This window comes from Panthera leo, chromosome A2 (assembly GCF_018350215.1).
Source record: "Panthera leo isolate Ple1 chromosome A2, P.leo_Ple1_pat1.1, whole genome shotgun sequence".
NCBI lineage: Eukaryota > Metazoa > Chordata > Mammalia > Carnivora > Felidae > Panthera > Panthera leo.
In genome coordinates, this window is record NC_056680.1 from 47130403 (window position 1) to 47140488 (window position 10086).

Sequence of the window (10086 nt, forward strand, 5' to 3'; positions counted from 1 at the left end):
CAGGGAAAATACCTAATGGGGAATCTCTATGGATTGTAAAAATCCCATCTTTTCTACAGGAGTTTGTAACTGTAAAAACTTTGAGGGCACTTTTCCAGCTCTATTTTGTTGTGGGGGAAAACGGCATGCATGCAGAATTGCCTGCTCTATCAGAGGCAGACATATTGGAATGGTAGGTAGTTTCCCAGGCAACATTACTGACCTGAAAGAGTAGTCCTCTGCTTGTTTTTACAGTCACACAAAGCACTGTTGGGAGACCTAGAGATGCAGGATATTTAAGCCCAGAATAAAATTGAAAGCATTATTGTCTACTTCAAAATAGAGTTTGAGAAATCCAACAGAATGCACAGCACTCTATTCATTAATATTTCCAACATCTTCTCATCTATTTCCTATTCTATTTAAGAAAACCATGGTCTCACAGTGGAGTGTGAATTCATAAATGGCAAGGATTTCTGTGACATACTTTCCAATGTTTTTTAAATCTATGGGATTTATTCACAAACATTGAGCTTTTTATTTTTCCTAGCAAAATCAGTACAATGCAAGGTGGGGAAGTAAAGCATTAGTGTTTGCTGCAGTAGAATAGCACCTCAATTTAATATTCAAGTGAGTCCAAGCTAAGTTCCATCTTTCTGGATTGGTCATATCAAGGTTTTAAAAGTTTGAAAACACAGTGAGATACTACCTATCTTTTTTCTTCCAAATCTGATGACTCTGTTTGACATTTGGGCTGCCATTTTGATAAACTCTTCATTATAAATCTTATAACTCTTCATTATAAATAGCCACGATGTGGTTATTGTTAATTCTGGACTGAATCTATATTTGGGAATGCCTTACAAATTTGCAGGCAACTTTCTTGATCATGTAATTACTAGGTCTTGGTAGCGTATTTCTTTTCATGTGATTTACATTATTACTACCTTTGTATACAGAGGCTAATGGTGGTTTCTAAGGCCACATGCAGAACTATTTTATTTGACTTCTAGAAGCTATCACATTTGAGAAAAATAACCTGTGTCCATAAAGGTTACCTTTTGGGAAGGGGAAATTGAAAGTCTTATGTTTTATGGGAAGGTCGTATTAAATAATTTTGGGGGAGACCATGGACCACATGCCTTAGACCTTGAGGATCTAATGGCAGTTCTTTCCCTGTTGATTCCTTGGTGACTGGCAAACATAAAGCTAGAGAAAACTGCAGTTACTGCAGATGGTGTTCCTCTGCTGGTTGTGTCTCTGATGCCCAGATGTGATGGGGATACTAGTCTTGAGTTCTGTTTGTAGAATGTCTGTACCAGATTTTATTTAGTTGAACTGATTAATTAAAATACCAAGCAGGAGGCAGTCTCAGCAGCTTCCAGATCACAGTCTATTGATATCTCTTAGAAATCATTAATACGTGCTGTTCATATTCCTTTTGTCCCTTTCTACCACTCTACAGATGCAAATGATAAAATTCTGGGGAAATGCCTAGCAGAGTGGATTGTAAAGATTCATCTTTTCTTTTTTTAAGTTTGTTTGTTTGTTTGTTTATTTAGAGAAAGAGATACCCAGCAGGGGAGGGGCAGGAGGTGAGGGGGGCAGACAGAGGATCCAAATCAGGCTCTGTGCTAAAAGCAGAGAGCCCAGTGGGGAGTTTGAACTCATGAAACATGAAATCATGACCTGGGCTGAGGTTGGATGCTTAACTGACTGAGTGACCCAGGTGCCCCAAGACCCATCTTTTCTAAAGAACTCTGCAAGTATAAAATTGTTGAGTGAACATTTGTCTTGGATAATGATAGAGTCCATAGAACTGATCCATAAATAATGGTGAAGGAATTGATGAATATCTAATTGTGCAGGGCATGTTTTTTCACATTATAAAATAATATAAAAGGCAACACTTATTTTCAGTGTGTTGGTCATCAGGTGGTTGTGGTGGGGACATTCCAAGAACCAGGAGCCAGTGCTAGCTGTTGATTTGATGGTCATAAGTTTTATGAAGCAAAGATCACATGAAGGGAAATACTGGGAAATAGGGGTGGTGAGTTAGGTTGGGGTTGAGTTTCAGAAGGCCTTGAATGAAGGATAAGTTAGGTATTCATTTCTATAGGTAATGAGGAACTTTGGTGGCATTTACAATTTATAGGTGTTATTTTGGGAAGATTATTGAGGTCAAGGAGACTACGTTCTTTGGTGCTTACCTTGCATAGAGTCTTGTACATAGTAGAAATTTGAATATTAGGTGAATATGTGAATAAATGAAACTATTTTAGATGAGATAGGGGATTGGGCAGTTCTTGAAACATTCCATGGAGGAGATGGAGGTTTGGGTTGGTGTGGAGGCAACTGGAATGGAATTGTCTAGAACATATAGAAGAAGCAGGGATTAATATTTGACGTGGAAATAAAGGAGAGAGAAGAACAAAGAAATAAATGAAGGAATGAAGGAGTATAAGGTTGAGAACCAGATTATGATATTGTATTATCCCATTTTACAGAAATGGGGGCTTAGAAAGAAGAGCATATTTGGGCTTAGACATGTGGCATTTTAGTCTATGACTCTGTTGACAGGCTGGCATAGATACATAGCACTGGTGGTCAGGTGAAGACCTTGCCTGAATGTGAGGTTCTCTGAAGAATGATGTTGGTTGAAATCAGGAGGTTGTAGTCTATACAGTTGACATAAACTTACAGTTCTGTGGTAACATTCAGTCCTAGTAGAAACAAGCTAATGGTGTAAGACCAATAATGTCAGTGTATGTTGAAAATATGTATAGACATCATAGAACAGAGAGAAGAGGGAAGAGTGCCCATTCCTGGCTTTGGACTGCATAGGCATTGTCTTTTCAGGGCAAAGTAGGGTAGCAGAAAGTTGGAATCTTATATCTTTGCATTCAAATCCCAAAATTACCATCTCCTGTGCTTTCTGAGAGGCCACAGATAGCCTACTGATGAAGGGAATGGACTTGAGAACTGGAACAACCGGGTGCAAATCCTAGCTTTATCACTTACTAGCTGTAGAACCTACTATACGGGGTAGTTTCAAGGATTATTTAAGTCACTGTAGGACGCTGGGAAATCTGGCGGGCCGGAGGCGGTGGGAAGCAGCCGTTGGGTCGCACACCGGCAGCGGGAGGTGGCAGGATGGTGAAACTGATGGCAGAGCTGATGGAGCAGGCGGGGCAGTATAGCAACGCTGTGCGGGACCGCGAGCTGGACCTCCGGGGGATATAAAATTCCTGTCATTGAAAATCTAGGTGCTACCTTGGACCAGTTTGATGCTATGGATTTTTCTACAATGAAATCAGGAAACTGGATGGTTTTCCTTTGTTGGGAATACTGAAAACATTATTAGTGAACAACAATAGAATATGGCGTATAGGTGAGGCACTTGATCAGGCTCTACCCTGCCTGACAGAGCTCATTCTCACCAACAACAGTCTCGTGGAACTGGGTGATCTGGACCCCTTGGCATCTCTCAAATCACTGACTTACCTAAGTATCCTAAGAAATCCTGTAACAAATAAGAAGCATTACAGACTGTATGTAATTTGTAAAGTTCCGCAAGTCAGAGTACTGGATTTCCAGAAGGTGAAACTGAAAGAGCGTCAGGAAGCAGAGAAAATGTTCAAGGGCAAACGGGGTGCACAACTTGCAAAGGATATTGCCAGGAGAAGCAAAACTTTCAACCCAGGTGCCGGTTTGCCGACTGACAAAAAGAAAGGCGGACCGTCTCCAGGGGATGTAGAAGCCATCAAGAATGCTATAGCAAATGCGTCAACTCTGGCTGAAGTAGAGCGGCTGAAGGGCTTGCTGCAGTCTGGTCAGATACCTGGCAGGGAACGCAGATCAGGCCCAATGATGACGGTGAAGAGGAGATGGAAGAAGACACGGTCACGAATGGGTCCTCAGCAAGATGGCCTGAGTATCTACAGGACGTGTAACATCCTCCTGGGACAAGTCCTGCTTTTTGAACTTGGAATAATAGCCTTGTTTGTGTCACCAAAGTGGAGTTCATAAGCATTGTTGAAATGCTTAAGACTGCTGCTGGTAATTTTGTGACATCATACATTTTGAAATCTAAATGCCAGTTTTCTACAAATAGTAAAAATACAAAGACATTCACTGTGAAAAAAAATAAATTACTGTAAGTAAAGTATTAGGGCTTTTAAGTACTAGGTAGTAATAATAACCATCTTTATTTATGGGAATCAATAGTTTGAATGATGTTTAACTTTGAGAGGACTCGGTATCCTGATCTGTACAAATGGAATTGATAAACCAAAAAGAAATCTGCTTACCTTTTTCCCAAGAGTGATGGATGTTTCATTGTAAGTGGGCTCGGGCTTTTGCTTAGTACATTTACCTGGGATTTTTCATGGCTTATTACACTTTACCCCTTGATAATCCATTTCTTTTCCCCAGACTCACTCCTGATAAGACAGTATCCAGATAAAATAGATGTTTTGACACCTCTACTATGAACGTCTGTGATGTGAACCCTCTTTCTCCAGTGTTAGGTTTGTTCTGTTGCACCTAAAACACACACATACACACACAAGCAAACGTTAAAAAGACAATCAGCTCATGCAACTCGGAAGTCTGTGGGTCATTTTATCTCCTGATATGGCTGGATTTCGAAGCTCAAATGCTGTCATTGGGGCTCTATCACTTTCTTCATTTCTTGCCTCTTTCTGCTATTTTCGGGCTTCTAGATGAGATATATATCTTAGAATATCTGTTTATCAGCTCAAGGAAGGAATTCGAACTATCTCTATTTTGGTGACAAGCCTCACTCCTTAATCAGCCATCTTATTCAGATTAAAGGTGTGCTGTGATGGGCCTGACCTGGGTCACATGCCATTTGGGTGAACAGATCCCAAGTCTATAGGTAGCAGTCAAATAAAGTCTTCTGGGAAGTCTGGAAGGATACCTATTATAATCCATTATGCCTACTTAGATATCTACAAATGCAGGCTGGGAATGTTTCCCTCTCTGTGGTTGAATACAGAAACCACAGCAACATTGTTTTTTTTTTTTTTTTAATTTTTTTTATTTTTTCTGGCTTGGTTTCTTGTCCGTTAAAACAAAACTGATGCAATATCTTCTAAAATCCAGTGTACCTAGAATAGTAAAAGGAATGCCAGATTGTGGTTGAGTTAGGCACTGGGGCTTGGATGTCCAGAAACATTTGAGAACTGAGGCTGGTTAAAGTACTCAGAGGCAGGCTGTAGATTGCTTTCCCTAACTTTTCCAGGCACCATGAAGATCAGTAAATTGATGTTCCTGGCTAGTTTAATATCCTCATGTCTATGGGTTACATGCTTCCCAACATGTTTAATTTTAATTAATTTTAATTTTTCATGTGTAATTCCAAAACAGCAATAGTTCCTGTTTTAATTCTAAGGAATTAAAGCTGTTTCTTCCACTCCCCTTCTTTTCCTCCTGTTTCTTCCTCTTCTTTCTCTCTTCCTCTTCCTCCGCTTCCTGCTCTTTCTTCTTCAAGTATATTAGGTTAGCAGTGTTAATGTTAGTAATACTGCATTGCCTTGAGCACATGGTTCCGTCACCCTAAATTCTCCCCAGTCTCATTCTTTGTTCTGGATTTCAGATCCTCTGTGACTAATGTATTATTCACTATATTATTCTCACAGAGCAAGATGTATTATTTACAAGGTTGTAGGATTTCTGAAATTCCACAAGATTTCTTGTAAATTTGTAAAAAGCATGCTGGGCTAGACTAGTTTTCTGCCATACCACTTGCATCAGCATCTGATAGATGGACTCCTTTATTTGCTGGATGATGCTTTGTTTCCAATCCTTGCATATTCCAACAAGAGATATTTTGATGCTTTGTATACTAATATGACCTATCAATTCTTTCCCTCTGTAATTTCCAGAATTTATGGAATCAATGGCATTCAGCTATAAGCATCATAAACTAAATCAAACTGTACCTGGGAATTGTTGGCTTGAACTGTCTCCAGAAAAGCATACAAGATTTTATTTACCACTGGAGGGCAGTAGGATGATGTATCCCAGACCTAAGAGTTTGTGAGCACTCCTGTTTCTCTTACCTTGTGAAAAATGCTGGTTTTACAAGTTTTTAAAAAGGCTTATACCCTTTGTCATTGGGCTATGTAGGGGTTCAGACAGGCTAAGATGCTGCCTTTTCTAATTCCACTAATACTTTTGGTTTCTGTAGCTAGTGGTGTGCTGGTAAATGTTTAACAACCAGCTGTCTGGGGGAAATGCCCTGGTGTGCAGCATTTGCCAATTTCTGTGGTATAAATATTTCCATTGTAGCTGATTTGAAGCTACTGATTTGATATCACTGAACGCAGAGTCAGCAAGGCATGTTTACAAATCAGCACATAGAAGCATCTCCAGCACACCCCTGTTAGCTATGGTCACTTATCACTTATAGTCCATGCTGTTAGTTTTGTTTGCAGATGTACATGTCTCAACTGTTTTTCTAACAATCTAAAAGTCAGAGAATGCATGCCTAATTATTTTTGTCTCCCCACACTGCACCCAGCACAGTGTCTTAGACGTTTTAACTTTGTCAGTAAAAACTTTCTGCTGTAGAATAACATACATACAAAGCAATGAACAAATTTGCTGTGAATTAACAGTTGAGTTATAATGAAACCTTAGAATTACATACAATATAGCCAGCCCCTAGATCAAGGGACAATATGTCACCAGCATCCAGAAGCCTCCATGTACCTTCTCTAGCCATTAACTTTGTTCTGTCCTGAGTTCCACCTCCATACATTGGTTTCACCTCTTTTTTTGAAATTTCATAGTGGAACCAGATAGTATTCACTCTTTTCATATCTGCTTCTTTCACTCTGTATCATGTTGTGTGATTTATTCATTTGGTTGTAGTTAGTTTTACTTCATTTTTACCACTATGTATAGTATTCTATTGCATAAATATACTACCATTTATTATGCATTCTTTTGGTTTTTGGTTTTGTTTTTTAATTTAGGTACAATTGACAAAACATTATTTGAGTTTCAGGTGTGTAGCGTAATGATTCAATATTTGTGTATACAGTAAATTGACTACCATAATAAATCCAGTTAACATCCGTCACCATGATTACACTTGTTTTGTGATGAGAATTTTCAAGATCCACTCTCTTGGTTGCTTTAAAATATGTAATACAGTATTCTTAACTGTAGTCACCATGCTGTATATTACATCCCCATGGATTATATACTTTATAACTGAAAGTTTATTACTTTTGATACCCTTGCCCCATTTACCCACCTCCCAATCTCCTAACTCAAGCAATCACCTCTCTGTTCTATAGTCAGAAGGTTGGGGGTTTTTGTTGTTGTTGTTGTGGGTGTTTGTGTGTTTAGATTCCACATGTAAGTAAAATCATAAGATATTTATCTTTTTCTGTCTGACTCATTCCACTTAGCAAAATGTCCTCAAGTTCTTTCTAGTTGTCACAAATGACAAGATTTCACTTTTTTATGGCTGAATAATATTAATGTGTGTGAATATATCTCACATTTTCTTTTATTGCTCATCGATTGATGGACATGTAGGTTGTTTCCATGATTTGGCTATTATAAATAATGCTGTAGTGAACATGGGTTGCATATACCTTTTCAAGTAGGTGTTTTTGTTTTCTTCCAATAAATATCTAGAAATACAATTTCTGGGTCATTTAGTAGTTCAGTTTTTAATATTTTGAGGAACCTCCATACTCTTTTCCATAGTGGCTTTGCTGACTTACATTCTTACCAAAGTGCCCAAAGTTTCCCTTTTCCTTACATCCTTGTCAACCTGATGTCTTGCCTTTTTGATAATAGCCATTCCAACAGGTATGAGATAACGTCTCACTGTGGTTTTGATTTACATTTCTCTGATGATTAGTGATGTTGATCATCTTTCATTTGTCTGTTGGCCATCTGTTGTCTTCTTTGGAAAAATGTCTACTCAGAGTCTCTGCTTATTTGTAAATAGAAATATTTCTTTCTTTGCTGTTGAATTGTGAGTGCTTTATATATTTTGGATATTAATCCTTATCAGATAAAATATGTGCAAAAATTTTCTCCCATTCAATTGGTTGCCTTATTTTTTTGATGATTTCCTTTGCTGTGCAGAAGTTTTTACTTTGTGGCAGTCCCAGTTGTTTTTTTTTTTTTTTGTTTTGTTTTGTTTTTTGCTTGTGTTGCCCTTGCTTTTGGTGCCAATTCAAATCATCCACAACAACATCAAAGAGCTTACCACCTATATTTTCTTCTAGGAGTTTTATGGTTTCAGGTCTTACATTAAAATCGTTAACCAATTTTTGGGCGCCTGGATGGCTTAGTCGGTTGAGCATCCAACTTTTGCTCAGGTCATGATCTTGCAATTTGTGAGTTTGCACCCTGCATCTGGCTCTGTGCTGACACCTTGGAACCTAGAGCCTGCTTTGGATTCTGTGTCTCCCTCTCACTCTCTGCCCCTCCCCCGCTCACACTCTGTCTCTCTCTCAAAAATAAATAAACATTTAAAAATTAAAAATAAATAAAATCTTTGATCCATTTTGAGGTGTGTGTGTGTGTGTGTGTGTGTGTGTGTGTGTATTGCTAATTCTTGTTTTGAGATAGTAGTGTACTTTTATTCTGTTGCATGGGGTTGTCCAATTTATCCAACACTATTTACTGAAGAGACTTGATTTTTTACTCATTGTATATTCTTGGCTCCTTTAAATTAATTGACCATATATGGATAGGTTTATTTCTGGGCTTTCTATTCTATCCCATTGATCTATTTATCTTTATTTATTTATTTATTTGCCATATTATTTTTATTACTATAGTTTGATAGAGTTTGAAATTAGAGAACATAATGCTTTCAGTTGTGTTTTTTCTCAAGATTGCTTTGGCTATTGGGGAGCATTTTTGGTTCCATACAAATTTTAAAATTTGTTCTATATATGTGGAAAATGATACTCAACTTTTGATAGGGATTACAGTGAATCTGTAGATTTCTTTGGAATATGAACATTTTAACAATATCAGTTCTTTGAGTCCATTAGCACAGAATAATTCCACATTTATTTATGTCTTTTAAATTTCTTTCGTTAATATCTTTTAGTCTTTACCTCCTTAATTAAATTGTATCTTTTACTTTCTTACTTAAATTTATTCCTAGGCATTTTTTTTTTTTGGATACAATTGTGAATTGGATTTTTTTAATGGCCTTTCTTATAGTTTTTTTTGGTATACAAAGATACAACATATTTTTATATATTAATGTTGTATCCTGTAACTTTCCTAAATTTATTAGTTCTAACAGTTTTTTAGAGGAGTCTTCAGGTTCTGTATGTACAAAATATCATCTTCAAATAATGAGAATTTTACCTCTTCCTTTTTAATTTGGATGCCTTTTATTTCTTTTTAATGTCTAATTTCTCTAGCTCAGACTTCCACTACTATGTTGAGTGAAAATATCAACAGAAGGTATTTGTCTTGTTTATAAAAGGAAAAGCTTTTGGCTTTGCACCATTGATGCATGTTAGCTGTGAGTTTGTCATCTATGGCTTTTATTATGTGGAAGTACATTTCTTCTATATCCACTTTGTCGAGAGTTTTTTTCATAAATGGATGTTGAATATTGTCAAGATTTTTTTCTGCATCTATTGAAATGATCATAATTTTTATCTTTGATTTTGTTTATATGGTATGCTCCATTAATTAATTTGCAGGTGTTGAACCATCCTCGTATACCTACAATAAATCCCACTTGATCATGGTGTATGATTCTTTTAATGTATTATTAAATTGGATTTGCTAATATTTTTTGAGGATTTTTGCTTTTGTGTTCATCAGAAATAATGCCATGTAGTTTTCTTAATTTGTGGGATGGGTTAGGGAGTGGGAAGGGAAGGGTTGGGAGGGAAGAGGTATGAAGACAACTTCCTGGGGGAGATTGTACCTGACTTGAGACCTAGAAAATGAGTGAGGCAGGGAGGGAGCATTTTTCAGGCTGAGAGAATAGTATGTGCAGTGAACTGAAGGAGGTAGAGATGGCTTGAAGAATTAGGGAATGGGAGATGATTTTCACAGTATGGCTGAAGGCTAATGTGG

The 10086-nt window shown here is 37.4% G+C and overlaps 1 pseudogene; it reads left to right on the top strand.

The window, feature by feature from the left end:
- Nucleotides 1-3132: 3132 nt before the first annotated feature.
- On the top strand, nt 3133-3932 carry LOC122213130 (annotated as a pseudogene).
- The last annotated feature ends 6154 nt before the right edge of the window (nt 3933-10086 follow it).